At 40.4% G+C, this 15,582-nt stretch overlaps 1 long non-coding RNA gene across 9 annotated transcripts in view; it reads left to right on the top strand.

Moving 5' to 3' along the window:
• LOC104005001 (uncharacterized) overlaps positions 1-15,582 on the top strand; it is a 556,115-nt gene that overhangs the window by 346,201 nt on the left and 194,332 nt on the right. For 8 of the 9 annotated variants that reach the window (XR_010149116.1, XR_010149118.1, XR_010149114.1 and 5 more), the window contains 2 exons: positions 5,744-5,876; positions 6,730-6,881. This is a non-coding gene — a long non-coding RNA (uncharacterized LOC104005001). The remainder of the gene's footprint in view (positions 1-5,743; positions 5,877-6,729; positions 6,882-15,582) is intronic. The other variant, XR_008546272.2, reaches the window with a different exon arrangement.

Here is a 15,582-nt window from a genome sequence, read left to right as displayed (position 1 = left end):
TTTAGTATTTGAAAAGCTGAAAATACCTTGCTCAATCAAAAAAAATTTTTTGCTGTCAAAAAAATACGTTTCTTCTTGCCAAAGATAGTAATAACTGTTCATTTTACCAAAAAGCCATAATGCATTCCGGTCCCCCTTTTTTTTTGTCATGGAAATATAAACTTAGGAATTAAGACTGGGTTGTTTGCCTGACAGAGTTAGAATCAGAGAAAGCATAATAACACATGAAGAGTTTCGTAATGCTTTAAAAGTCTATATGGAGCTGCTGTTCCCCAGAACCTTCCAAGTGACTTAATCTCTTAACTTCCAAGTCACCTAGAAACTTTTACCTCAGACAGTTTTTAAAATTGTGCTTTCTCATCTCTTCATTGAAAGATACAAGAATAATAAACATGATTTCTTTAATCCAACTTGGCCTAGGAGTAAGATAATCTTCAATTAATCATCCAAACTGGAACACCAACTTGAGTAAAAGAGGCCATTATTAATAATTGCCACAGGTGTAAAATGCATCTATCCACTGGGTGTTGTTACCAACCTAGGAGCAATTTCCCTAGACGTGAAGTGACTGGAAATGACTACAGGAATTGAAAAATCTTAAAATTCAAAATACTTCGAAAAGCAACATTGCTGTGTTCTCTGGAGGCCTGTGAGAGTACATTAAATAGCTATGGAATTTTATTTCAGGTGTTTTCTCTAGATGACCAGGTTTTAAATTCTAAGCTTACAAGGATAGTTGATTTATTTAGTTCAGCTTATTAGCACACGTTGAACCTAAAAATCTTATTATTTCTTTTTAGCAGTTCTTTTCAGTTCAAGACGCAATCATTTCTTCCCTGACTAGGTCTACAAAACACCAGCTATCTGTAAGCAAGATTACTAGTTAGTTACTTTTCTAATCACTACTACGAGTTCCCTCTGGTTCTTCTTAATGTCTCTGAGAAAACCATAAACAAACCTGCTTCTGGGTTTTTCCCCACTTTTATGCTTACGTTTGTAGAATCTACTTTTCATCCGAAGCATTATCTGGCCTCCCCACTAATTTACTGTAACATTCACTGTCTCCTGTTCTGGGTTCTTGTAACACTTAATGTCCTTGATGTTTATAAGAAGCACCATTTATTACTGTAATATTTTTGTGTATGTATATCATAATATCTCCATTAGACTGCAAGTTATTTGAAGATAAGGACCAAATCTCATGTTTATTTTCTCTTTTCTTTTCTGCTTTCCCATAACTAACACAGAATCTTGCTATGGCAGGGATAGATTGGCACGTATTTTCTAGCCTGTACTCTTCCTGTCTCTGGGCTAAACACTCCTCTGCCTGTAGCACTGAAGATCTAGGCCGTACTCATAGGTGACACAGCTGGTTGCTCAAGGCTGATTTTTACCAAGATGGAACCTAACCCATGCTGCATCAATTAGATTCTAATTTCTAAAAATAGGACCCAGGAAGGACAATTAGTTTTTGTTGACTGCTCATCCTGAGTCAATGTAAAGACAGAGATGGGGTGGTCATTTACGGTCATGTGGATAGGAGTCAACATGGCATGAGAACAAAAAAAAAAATGAAGCCAGGCTTCCAAAAGAAACAGAAGTGAGGGGCCATGTGCCGGGAAGTTGGAGAACATAACCTAATCTCCTGTCCTTCTGGCCAAAGCCACTTCCAATCATTCTTTTCCACATATCCTAATTTTATCTTCTCCATAGCACCTATCAGAGTTTGAAATAATTTTTTTTTTTTTTTTTTTTTTTGAGATGGAGTTTCGTTCTTGTTGCCCAGGCTGGAGTACAATGGCACGATCTTGGCTCACTGCATCCTCCACCTCCCGGGTTCAGGTGATTCTCCTGCCTCAGCCTTCCTGAGTAGCTGGGATTACAGGCATGCATCACCACACCCGGCTATTTTTTTTGTATTATTAGTTGAGATGGGGTTTCACCATGCTGGCCAAGCTGGTCTTGAACTCCTGACCTCAGGTGATTCGCCCGCCTCGGCCTCCCAAAGTGCTGGGATTACAGGTGTGAGCCACTGGGCCTGGCCTGAAATGAAATTTTTAACTTATTTGGCCATGAGTGTATTTTGTGTCTCTCCCTTCTAGAATGTACTTCATATCAGCAATGACTTTGGTGTGTTCACTGCTGCCTCTCTGGCACTTGGACCAATATGCCTAACATAGCCACACTCAATCATATATGTGGAATAAATGAAGACACGAATAAATATTTAAATGAATTCCTCTTTCTTAGCAGTTTAAGGGACTTGGAGCACAGACCATGTTGATATATTCAGAGGGAAAATCAGAACACGAGGTGTGACTTGGGACAGGGGAGTCACAGTGGAAAGTTCTTAACCAGGCTGAGGTCATACAGTGGTTTGGGGAAATAGAAGAGAAAGAAGGAACAGGGAAAAAGAGGTCCCAAAAAAGAGATTGGGAGGAAATCAGAGAGTAAGCTCTCCATTTAGAGATTTTGCTGTTTGCTGCCCTTGTATGACAGCAGGTAAAGTAAGTGCCTCCAAATAGCCAGCTGCCAGGATAGCTTGAGAAAGGGGTGGGAAACAGGGGCTGGAGAGAACAGAAGACTTGGGGCCTTTTACAGCAAGTGCAAACTTTCACACCTGTCAGCTATAAATCAAGAGGTTTATGGGGCTGCAATATTTACACTGTAATTAAAAAATCATAAAGCAAGCACCCTTTCAGGTTGTGGAAAACAAAACTCTCAAGTTCTACAGCAGCGGCTGTTAATCAGTTACTCCTAACGATCTGCTGCCCAGATTGGGTGCTTACTCAGCCACAAACAGCAAACAGGACAATGGGAGAAAGTGGGATTTGCACACGATAACGGCTTTCAGAGGTGGCTAGGACTTGGCCAGAAACCTTTCAGTTTACTGCACAGTCTCTGTTGGAGCTTGGGAAAATATTTTCTGTGAACTTAGTTGGCAGCTTAGGTTTCCTTCTCCCCTGTTCCCATGTGGAACTGAAGTCCATTTGCTAAGGTGAGTATGGTGGCGCTATTAGGCACTGTGGGTAGGGTTAGTGGCAGACACAGAATTTAACATGGGGGAATAACTTACCTATGGAAGTGGCAGACCCACCATATGCACCTGGAATTGCAGACCTGAAAACTGGGCAAGCTGAAGTTCACCTCAGTCTTTTTGGTGTCTCCTGCCCTTCTGGTAGGTCTTCTTTCCATCCAGAGGCCAGGCCCACCAGTTGCTGTTGGGCACACAGAACAGTCCAGGCCAGTCCTTCAGGCTCCTGCCTGCTTCTGCACCCTTTACCGCCCTCTCATTCCCCTTCACCTCATTTCAACCTCAGGGGCCTTCTTTCAGCTCCCGGAAGGAATGGTGCTGTCTCACCATCAGAGCCTCATATGCTTTCTGCCCAGTATTCCCCTGCAGGGTTCCTTCTCATTTTTCAGATCACTGCCTTAGAATGGTCTGCTCTAAACTGGAGAAGCCATCCCTGTGTTTTATCCTTTCTAAATTTGTTTTTCATTGATACATAATATTCGTACAATTCATGGGGTACATGTGATATTTTGTTACACGCATAGAATGTGTAATGATCAAGTCAGGATATTTACGATATCCATTACCTCGAGTGTTTATCGTTTCTATGTGTTGGGATAATTTCAAGTCCTGTCATTGTCTTCCACAGCACTTTCCACGATCAGTGATGAGATACTCATGCTTTCACTTTCTTCTTTTTCCTCACCGTGTTGCTCACCCATGGCATGGCTCTTTCACACACCCCTGAATATACAAGGCCTTGCACCGTGTCTGGCATATAGAAGCTTAATTTACACTTGTTGAATGAATGAATGAATGAATGAATGAATACCAATCAATTGTGCTTCCCAATTTGGCTTTCCAAGTTTGACAACCGGGATGAAATATCCAGAAAGAATTTGTCCTTATTTTCTTTCTCTGTCACTACCTAATGTGGTTTATACAATATATAATTTTGTTTCCTTCCTTCTCTAACCCTCAAAGTGGAAATTCCCACTATTGTGGGAATTTCAACAGCTGTACGTATTAGGAGGAAGGTCACATTTTGGCAGGCATTAATTTACACCACATGGCAAATACTGTCGGACATGGTGGAAGAATTCCTGGCCTTGCTTCCAGTAGACCTGATTTTGAATATTGCCTTATATACGCATTAGAGTAAATCATTTCACCTCTATGAGCTTCACTTTCCTTATCATTGCAATAAATACAAAATGAGCTATCATTTAAGGAAATCTTTTGCAAATGATCAAGAAGACATAATTATTTCATAATTTTTATTCCACTGATCATGAGGTTCTCCTGTATTAGGCGGTGGTCTGGGGTTCCCTGTATACGATCTGGGATCATGAAATTCACCTCCTTTCCTACCCTCCTTTGCCACCTGGAGGAATCTTCTCAACTTGTGCCCTCTGTGAGGACTCTCCCCTGTTTTCATCCACTGGCACTGTGCTTTTCCTTTGGCCCTGGCCATGTGATTACTTGTAGGAGGATGCTTCCAAGGCCTCTGAGAGTATCAGTGAAAGTGCTAACCCTGTCACCCTCCACTGTTCTTGTTTCTTGGGTTGTATTCATTTTATTAGCAAAATACACAGGCCTAGTGAAATGTAATAGACTTCTACCTCCAAAGATAATTAGAAGCCCATTTATTTGCCAATTCAATGAAAAGGCAACCACAAAAGGAAACCAGCTTTTATCAGCACATGCTCACAGCTCAGATCCCTGTGGTGTTGTGCTGCTCTGGCACTTGTGAAAAAAATAAATCCTGGGAAAACTAGGTTGCATTACGCTTCCTGTTAAACACAGGAAAGAAACAGCTGATGTCTGAATTTGCTAATTTCTGCTGATTCAGTTAGAGGGCAATGCACTCAGCTAACGAGGGATCTATCCAAGTATGTGAATTAAGGCTTGAAAACAAAGTGTAGGTTGTAATCAGTGCATCCAGCACTGAGTTGGAATCATTATTTAGTGAGCATTTTCCAAAGAAATTAGAAAAGATTTCCAAGCTTAACAGAGCTTTCTGGATTCTTCCTTCTCATGGACATAATACAACAAAAATACAATCCCTTGCCCCTCCTTCAATCCTGGGATTTTAAGCAACGCTCAAGTGACCTTGTTTTCATGTTCTGTGGAAATAAGGTAGATACTGTTATCTCACCTGTATTAATACAGAACTCTGTATAACAAAGAAGTTGTAATTTATCAAAGGTCACACAGTGAGTCATTGCTGTAATCACAAAGCAAATGTTCAGGTTCTCATCTCCTTGGCAGCAAATGTTTTGTTCTCTAGGTTAGACTATCTTCTCTAAACTCTCATCATATGCCACTGCCTTCCCCTGCTGGTCTGTCTCCAAGAAAGATACACACACACACACACACACACACACGCTTTACCTATTCATCCCATCCCTCCCCTATCCTCCCAACTATCCACCCACTAGTCATCATCCATCCCATCTAGGATTGTCAGTTTTAAGAAAATCAGGACACCCAGTGAAATTTCAATTCAGATAAACAACAAATAATACTTTAGTATAAGTCCCATGCAATACTTAGGACACATTTTTTCTGAAATATCATTCACTGTTTATTTTACATTCAAATTTCACTGGATGCCTGTATTTTATCTGGCAAACCTAATTCGATCACAAATGTCTACATCTTTTCCATTTATCTTCTAATTCCATGACTCTTTCATCTGCTTTTCTCCTTTAACTCCTATTATTTCAGATTTCAGCTAAACAAACTACAACCTATTTTCCCAGTGTTTCCAAACCTGTCCCGAGGCAGAGATGACTGTAAAGAGCCCCTCAGGAGCCCTTATTTGTGGTTTCTAGGCTGAAGGCTGGCTGTGCAACTTTGGGTAATATTGTAATATCTCTAAAGGTCACTTTCCTTATCTGTAAAATGAGGATTTCAACAGTTACTATCTCATAGTCCTGTGGTGAGGACTAAATGACAATGCACAGTCCCTAGCACATAGTATGAGCTCATTAAAGTGGCATTAAATGTCAGCTAGTGTGGTTGGGGTTGCTGCTCTTACGTTTATTGTCATTTTTTAGATAAGAACATGCCTAGAGAGCTGAAATTAGTTGTTGATGTTTACTTAGTGACAGTGCTGCTAAATATTCAAGGGATAGTTTCTGAGACTCTACTGCAAATGTCAAATGCAATGTTTAAATTCAACATCTTAGACCTACATCACTTGAAGACCAATTTGGCAGACACTGTTAGTCATTTACCCAATTGCCATTCCCATTGCTTCATTTCTTCCTTGCTGGAAGAGCTTCAGTTTTAGAAAGTGCCTCTGCCCAGCCACATGTGTGTGCTGGGAAATGGTCTCCTTCCCAACCCAAGCAAGGACTTGTTATCATGTGATTGGTTTATGCATGGATTTTTGACCCCTCCCTGGCCAATGGGCCCCAAGGTATGCTGAGGGGCTTCTGGAAAAGATGTTTTTCTTGGTAATAAAAATATGTGCATGGGAAAACATCCTTTTCTGCTCTGGATGGGACCACGTCAAAGCATAATTCTTGAAACTACCACAGTCAACTTATTACCAGGAAAGGAGAGTTCCCCAATACCCTGAACATAGCAAAGTAGACAAGGAAAACATCTGTGTTGTTGGGGATTGTCAAGCTACTAAATTTTCCTTGGAACTGACTTGACTTTAGATTTCTTATTTTGTGAAATAATAGTTCCTTTTTCTGTTTAAGCATTCTTGATCTATCACCTGTGACTGAAAGCTCCCAAACTGATGCAAAACTTCGAACTACATAGGAAAGAGATGGATTCAATGGTGATCACTTTCCTTTGGATCTCTGCAAAACTACATACCTATGCAACATATTTTTGGATATAATTTCAGGTAAGAGAACATCTTTCACCTCAAACATCTGATTTCCTAAACTGTTTGTGAGCCATTTGCCTTTTGTGCAAGGGTTTCTGAGCGTGTAGCTTTGGCTTGGTAAGCAGCCCTCTCCACAAGAGTTTTGGAAAGAGATTTTCTCCTAGGAAACTGCAAAGAAAACTGCTTCTTGCTCAAAAAGACTGCTTCTCCTAGGTGCATAGAAATCTGGGTTCTTTGGACAGCTCCATGAACTTATTACACTGCTTCCAAATTTAGCTTCTTTCCAATGAATTCCTTTTATGTCACACAGACATATGTACACATGTATTTATTTCCTGTGAACAAGTGTTTGTTGAGTTTGTTATCAGCTTTCTGCTAGGTCTTGGAGGCAACAAAAATATACAAAGAAATTGACCTCAAGTTGATCACCTTTTCTTTGGAAAGATATATTAATAATAATAATAATAATAATAATACAAGCTTATTAATTTAAAGTTTAAAAATGTTTTCAAATACACTATCTTATACTGGGCAGGACTTAATAAAGTTCCAAATCTGATAAAGTATATATTACATGGACTAACCATATAAAAACAATATATTTTGTGCCAATACTTAAGGCACATATCAGTAATTTTCAGATTTCACAGTACATCAAAATCACTGGGGAAAACCTGCTAAAAGTATAGTAGGAGCTTGATTCAGGAGGTCTTAGGGGAGAGCAGAAATTTGCTTGCCTGTTTTTCAAAAAGTGTGCATATGATTCTGATGCAGATGTTTCATAGACCGTGTATTGAGGAATACAACCATAATAATCTAAATTATTATCCAGGAACTGGTGAGTCCAGTGTTGTCTTAAAGCACTGGTTCTCAAAGTGTGGTCTCTGAATCAGTAGTGCAAGTATCCACTGGGAACTTATAAGAAATATTCAAGTTCTTTTTTTCCTTTTTTTTTTTTTTTTTTTTTTTTGATACAGGGTCTCAGTATGTTGTCCAGGCTGTTCCTGAACTCCTGGGCTCAAGTTATCCTCCTGCCTTGGCCTCCAAAATTGCTAGGATTACAGGCATGAGCCACCATGCTTGGCCTTTTTTTCCTCTTGTTAATTTTTTTCGGGGGGATTTGAGAAATGTTTAAATTCTTGGCCTTATCCCAGACCTGATAAATCAGAAATTCTAGGAGTGAGGTCCAGCAATATATATTTTAGCAAGTCTTCCGGGTGATTCTGATGCATGCGAAAAGATTAAAAAATGCTGACTTAAATATCTGGTAAATACCCCTGGAGGAAGAAGAACTTGAGATATACTTGGTACAATTTGGATAGGATGAAAAAAGTGAGAAACTCACTCCCCATCAGCTGTTACCCATCCAAGGCAGGAAGGGAGTCATGAGTAGGGTACATAAGGCACTTGTTAGAAGGAGCCTGGCCTGACACAAGAGTATTGAAAACCAAGGGTTGCCTTACCATGCCCACCCACTGACTGAGATGGCATTATTTGCCTGGAGTTTAGGAGCCTTTTCTGGGATCTTCTACATCGGTTGCTTCTTGGGTATACCTTCAGATTTTGTACAGACTAGTTGCTTCTCTGCCAAATCAGATACTGTGGTGAACTTTTTTGGGGTGTTTAGGAGCCTCCTGGACAATCTTTCTTTTGACTCATCCTTCTCTAGCTAAGGATGATACCACTGGGTACAAGAGGCATGAAGACAGCTTAATAAAATCATTTTGTTTCTCCATTTTGTACTTCTGCAAGGAAGGGATTCTTTTCAGTAAGATTCTGAAAAGGTTTTCAACATGAGGCCCAATGGTGAGTGAGCTCAAATAGCTATTGTTATTTTGATCATCACTTCCAAGAACTTCGGGGTTCTTTGGTTGGGTTAACTCAGACTAACATCTTCCACAGCATTCTCTCTGGTCAAGCAGTTCTGGCTTTATGAGTATTGGGTGACTTCTCCTGTGGAGCTCCTCCGTAGAGAACTTAGAAATGGATTTTTTTTCCAGGCAGAAGAAATGGTAAACTTCACAGGTTTTGTAGCAAGTATTAACATACCCTTAATGAGGTCTTGGGAGCCTTCACCTGGCTGGGTTTCTTGGCTTTATTTAGAGAAGCTGGGCCTCTTGGAGGGGACCAGCTACCAGGATTGTTTTCAGACCTGCTTCTCTCAGCATAGTACTTACAGGACTTGACAAGACCTGTTCCAATCTTCAGGGTTTTCTGAGGTCTCGTAAGAGGGTCTGGGAGGCAGCCACTCTTCAGAACTCTTTCATCTTCAGAAGAACTTTCTGACACTGAGGTGATTTTGGCTGATGTCCAGGCTTCCCCAAGACCTGGACAAAATGTCTGGGAGTCAGCTGCTCCTTGAACCCACTCTACTTTTCACAAGCACTCTCTAAACCTGAGGAGACTTCTTGCTTGTCTTCAGGCCTCCCCAAATGACTGAAAAGAATATCTCATAGGAAGCAGCTTCTAAGGAATCTCTTCTTCAATATCAGTGCCCTCCAAATGTGAGAAGACTTGGTGCTGGACATGAGGCCTCCACAAAGACTTGGAAAGATGAATTAGAGGCAGTTTGGAGGTGCACAAATGCACCCAAACTTGAGATCTGCCATCCTCTGAACCTCATAAAAGACTGGGAAGGACCCTTGGAAGGCAGCATCTTTTCTGAAATGCACCCCATGACAGACAGCAGCACTCTCTGGACCTGAGGAGATGTGTTGGAATTTATTGTTCACCAAGGATAAGGCACCCCACAATAGCAGTCATCTCTTCAGAGATCTGCAGTCTCTGAGAACCTTCAGAGACTGAGTGTTTGCCTTTAGGCCCCCACTATGGCTGGGAAGGGAATCTTGGAGGCTCCACACAAATGCCTCCCTCAACAGCAGCACTCTCTGCACTTGAGGAGATTTGCAGGACTTTAGGCTCTGTCAAGGACTGGAAAGGCTATTGGGGGAACTGTGGCTCTGCAGAAATGCCCCCTTCACTAGCAATACCCACTGAGCCTGACAATACTGCTGCCCAGAATTAGGTCTCACCAAGGGCTGGGAATGAAGTCTGGTAGAAAGTAGATCCAGAGAAATGCTCCTCTCGACAGCAGGGCTCTATGGGCCTGGGGAGGCTCCTGGCTCCACTGTTGGCCTCCCTAGGGGCTGAGGCCACCCGGGCTGGAAGGCAGTCCTCTTTTTAAACCCTGCACTGGAAGAAGCACTCCACCTTTGCTTTATGTCACACTGTTGAATACTTACAGTTTAGTCAAGGATGTAAAAGAGGCTGAGGAGACTACGTTTGTCCAGCCATGAAATAGGCCAGTTAAGCTGCAGCCTAGAGAGAGCAGCACTCTCTCTTCCCTGGGAAGCACCCAGAGGACAGAATGAATGGGTCGCAGCATGACTACTGCTGCTGCTTCTCTCACCACTTATTCTGAAAATCATCTCTGGTAGGAAATGCAGCCTTGGATTCTGCAGGCTCTCCCCAGCATTGCTCACGTTAGGACTATTGCAGCTTGAGTACCATTTTGTTCCTCAGAGCAGCATTCTGAGATTTGTGTATGCACAACAAGTAGTGAATTTACAGTGCAAATTATTTATGTTGCTAACAAATTACAGTCATCCCTCGGTATCCACAGGGGATTGGTTCCAGGAAACATACATACATACACACACACACACACACACACAGGCACATACACACACACATGCACAGAGTTACCAAAATCTGTGGATGCTCAATTTCCTTACATAAAATACATAGTATTTGCATATGTGAAACCTGCAGATACAGCCAATCACGTGTGTGTGTGTGTAAATTATATATATACACACACACACATATATACATAGACTAGTCTCTTATGAAGGTAAATCTATAATATGAATAGAAGACTTATTATGATACTGGTACTTTTTAAATAGCTTTTACATGGATTATTGTGTTAAATTATTAAAACAACCCTAAGGTAGGGCTTTTCAGCCTTGGCGCACATTTGGGGACTAATGATTATCTGTTGTGGAGGCTACCCTGTGCACTGTAGAATATCTAGTAGCATCTCTGGTCTCTATCCACTGGATGCCAGCATCCTCCTCATCCCCACCTCCAGTCGTGAAAACCCAAAATGTGTCCGAATATTGTCAAAATCCCTTGGAGGAAAAATTTGCCTCCATTGAGAACCAATGCCCTAAGAGGAAGGCCCTTTTTTACATATGAGGAAACTGAAGCTTAAAGTGATTAAGTATTTGCCCGGGTTCAGGCAGTTATCAAGGACAAGAATCAGGATTTAAATCCTGTCTATAGAGACTAAGTTCTCAACCACCATTCTTTATGTCACAGAATTATAATGTCTTCTAATATCCAATGTTCTACCAAGTCACTCAAGATACACCCAGCAGCCTCGCAGTCTTTGATTGCTAATGGGTAAGTAGAAGATTTTGCATTTCCAGTTGCCAAGATCACTGGAAGGCTTGACATCAGGTCACACATGTCTGTACCTCCTTCCAAAAGGTTAGGAACTGTGAGACCCTCTTTAATGTTGTTTCCCTCTTGGGTTGGAGGTGGGGTGTCTCATTTTCTCTCACCCAGAGAACATTTTTAACAACCTGAGTGAGAGGAGGATGACTTTGCTCTCACTCTGTGCTGAACAAGGTCACTGAACTAGGTTTATCCTCCCTATGTAATGTTTGATGACTCACTTCCTAAGGTCTCAAATGCTTTTTATGCTACAGGTGCTGTAAAGATTATGGAGTTGGTGTTTGCCAAGTGTCTAGAGATCTTGAATGCATCATTCTTCTACAGGGCTTTTCCTTCATTTGCCAACCAGAAAGAACATAAAACTAGTAGGTGTAACTCCCTAATCAAAACCAGTGTGTAAAAAGGCTCAGACATTTGGCTTTATAAGGCGCTATCAAATACCACCCTTACTTCTCAAATTGTGTTGAGTTCTATGTAAAGAGAAAAGTATATCCAAGGTAGCGAATCCAAAATGACAACAGTCACTTGTTCTTTGTTCAGGACTTCTTGACCTTATTGAATGGATTGCTGGCTCTTTAAGATTCTATGCCTCTCAAAACAGAAGCTTTTGTTTGGCTTAATTTTTCTGGGTAATTGCATCAGTGGTAATGCATTATGCTCTGAAAATATGCTATGTCTACTTCTCAAATCCTAGCTTAGTAAATGGCTTGTACTTCTTGTTTCAAACGCATTTTCCTTCTAGCCTACAATTGCCAATGCTTTATTCATTATAGGCTCATTAATTAAATGTGTGCATTACCTCATCAAGTTTGTATTTACCATAAACTGGCAAGATATGTAATTGTCATTGATAAGCTGGTGGCAAGTAGAGAGTTACAAAAGCCACACACATCACAGATCTGTATCCTGCATTTACTGTTAAAATTCTACTTATCCCACCTATAAGGTGACAATCTCAATTGAAAGGCTGAACAATTTTGTTCCAATCTCTCCAGTCAGCCAAATTCTGGCCAATGACTTTTGTTTGAAAGGTATTTATGCCTCCTTAATAAATGTTATGTTAACTCATTAGGGTTAAGAATTTGGTTTAAATTTTCTGGAGGTATTTTTAGCCAGTTTGATGAATGTGTGGATGATTAATGGAGAGGGATGTAGGGAGAGAAAACAGGGAACACAGAGACCAAGCTTGTTTTGGCCCTGACAGCACCTATTTCTTAACCCTCCGGACATGCACTTCTTGACTCCATGATGTTGTATGGGGCCTCTCTGCTACTTTCTTTCAGTCTACACTGCCTATATTTCACAAGAGCCAACAGAAATCATGTGGTCGGCACAACAGGTAAAGCAGTGTACTCCGGCAACCATTGTTCTGACGACACATGGCAGCATCCAGTCTCTCACTGTTCAAGTGGGCGCTCCACTCGGATCTGACCCAGCCAGGACTGCTCCTTCCATTAGTGACTTGAAAACCGTGGGAAAACTCCAGTACTGTTCATTCCATGGAATGCTTCAAGGAGAAGTCTCTGGCTGAGAAGAATTATATGTTGTCTTTTATGAATAAACAAACATAAGGGACCAGTCCCAAGACTGCCAGGACATTAGCAAAGGTCCTTGGTGGGAAGGATTTATAATGAATTGAGTGGAAAACACATGGAGCTGTTAGTTTGAGACCCAGTCCTGTATATTCTCCCTTGCTCCTTTCCCAAGTAGGTAAGTAGGGCTTTCTGCTCTGCTGATTGGGGGGAATTTTTATTGCCATCAGAGAGAAGTTGCTGTAAGAAAATTCTTGTTGCCTTTGGTTTTCTACATGCCTGAACTCCTCGTGGCATATAGAAAGCCAAAGATGACAAAAGCAAGGGAAAGGGAGAACTGAAGATCAGGAGAGAAAGAAGGAGAAGATTCTACCCCTATCTCCACCCTGGTTGTGAAGCAGATACTTTCTTTGAGAAGTGAGACCTCTGCCCCATTCCTCAGTAGAGCCACCTACAGGTGGCAGGGCCTCTAGACTTTCTTGGGAGGAAATGAAGTGTTGGAATGAAGAACATCAAGTGCTCTGATGAACAGTATAGACTCTGAAACCAGTCTGCCTTGGTTCAAATCCCAACTCACCATTGTGAGACCACTGGGCCTTGTTCTACTTAATTCTTTTTGCCTTGGTTTAGTTATCTGTGCAGTAGCAATAATTTTTTAAAAATCTCATGGAGTACGTGGGAGAATTAAATGAGTGAATTCATGGAAGATATTTAGGACAATGCCTGGCACATAGTGAGTCCTCTAGAAATAGTAACTTCTATTTTTTATGTTCAAAACCAATAAATAGCTCCATGATCAAGTTTGGCATAAAATCAACAGAGGCTCTTGCCTTCAAGGCCCCTCATGCACTTGAATAGGAGAGATATTGTGGCTACCATGTTGGACTGGAGACAAGACAGTCTTTTTTACTTTATCTGAGAACCATGTTAGTCTCCAGAATTTTAGAGAAGCAGAGTCCCCACCTCAGATAATCCAGAGTTTGAATTTGCCAGAAATTGTGAAGGATGGAGGGCAAATCCAATATTTGTAATTTGAGGAAAATAAAAACAAATGTGGCATATCTTTCACATTTGAGTTTTATTGCAAATTTCTCACCGATCCACTACCAATGTCATCTGCCTATTTCTTCTTTATACAAAACAAATTCAGGATATCCATGAAGATATTTATTGGCACAGCCAACCTAATTACAGAAACCTCTGATAATCCAGACCAATGCAATCCACTAAATGAGTTTAAGTGGGATTGAGAAAGGTTTTTTTCTAGGAAGGAGAGAGTCAAATGGTGTAAGGTAGAAAATAAAGGCCATTCACAGCAGTGTTAAAGGTGAGAAAGAATGGGTGAGAGGACAATCTGCAACAAATGGCCCTGGGAAAACTGGACATCCACATGCAAACAAGTGAAATTAGACCTTTATCTTACACCATAAGCAAAATATTAACTCTAAATGGATTAAAAACCTAAACATTAAAATAAAAAACTATAAAATTCCTAGAAGAAAACACAGAAGAAGAGCTTCATAATATTGGATATAACAATAATTTCTTGGATATGACACCAATAGCACAGGCAACAAAAGCAAAAATAGACAAGTGAGACTATATCAAACTTTAAAACTGCTATGCACCAAAAGACACAATTAACAGAGTAAAAAGGCAAACTATGGAATGGGAGAAAATATATGCAAATCATATATCTGAAAGTGGCTAATATCCAGAATATATAAAGAACTTCTATAATTCTACAACAACAGCAACAAGCAACCTAATTAAAACTGAGCAAAGGAATTGAATAAACATTTCTCCAACAATGATAATACAAATGGCCAACAGCATATGAAAAGATGCTCAACATCCTAATAATTAGAGAAATGCAAATTAAAACCACAATGAGGTAACACCTCACACCACTTAGAATGGCTCCAAAAAAAAAAAAAACAGAAAATAAAAATTGTTGGTGAAGATGTGGAGAAACTGGAACTCTTGTGCACTATTGGTGGGATTGTAAAGTGATGCTATGGAAAACAGCATAACAGTTTCTCAAAAAATTAAAAATAGAACTACCATATGCTCCAACAATTACCCTTCTGAGTATATATAAAAAAGATTTGAAAACAGAGCCTGGAAAAGATATCTGTACACCCATGTTCTTAGCAGCCTTATTCACAGCAGCCAAGAGGAAAAGCAATCCAAATTCTACAACAACAGTAGATAAAAAATAAACAAAATGTTATATATATAATATTACATATATGTATACACACACACACACACACACACACACACAATGGAACATTATTCAGCCTTAATCAACCTTAATTTAAAAAATCCTGTCACAAGCTACAACATGGATGAACCTTGAGGCCATTATGCTAAGTAAAATAAGCCAGTCACAAAAGGACAAATCTTGTATGATTCCACTTATATAAGATATCTAAAGTCATCAAATTCACAGAAACAAAATAGAATGGTGGTTACCAGGGGCTGGAGTGAGAGGGAGTTATTGTTTAATGGGTACAGAGTTTCAGTTTTATAAGATGACAAAGTTCTGGATATCTGTTGCACAACAATGTGACTATACTTCACACTACTGACCTGTTCATCTAAAAATGATTCAGATGGTAAACAACAAGAACTGTGGAGAAAAGCCTTGATTTTAGGAGCCAAGACTCTTCAAGTTTCTGTGGGAAAGTGAAGCCTATGGCTGCAGCGACGAGGTCATAGAA

Source organism: Pan troglodytes, chromosome 12 (genome assembly GCF_028858775.2).
Source record: "Pan troglodytes isolate AG18354 chromosome 12, NHGRI_mPanTro3-v2.0_pri, whole genome shotgun sequence".
NCBI classification, from domain to species: domain Eukaryota; kingdom Metazoa; phylum Chordata; class Mammalia; order Primates; family Hominidae; genus Pan; species Pan troglodytes.
This window is presented reverse-complemented; position numbering and strand designations above follow the sequence as displayed.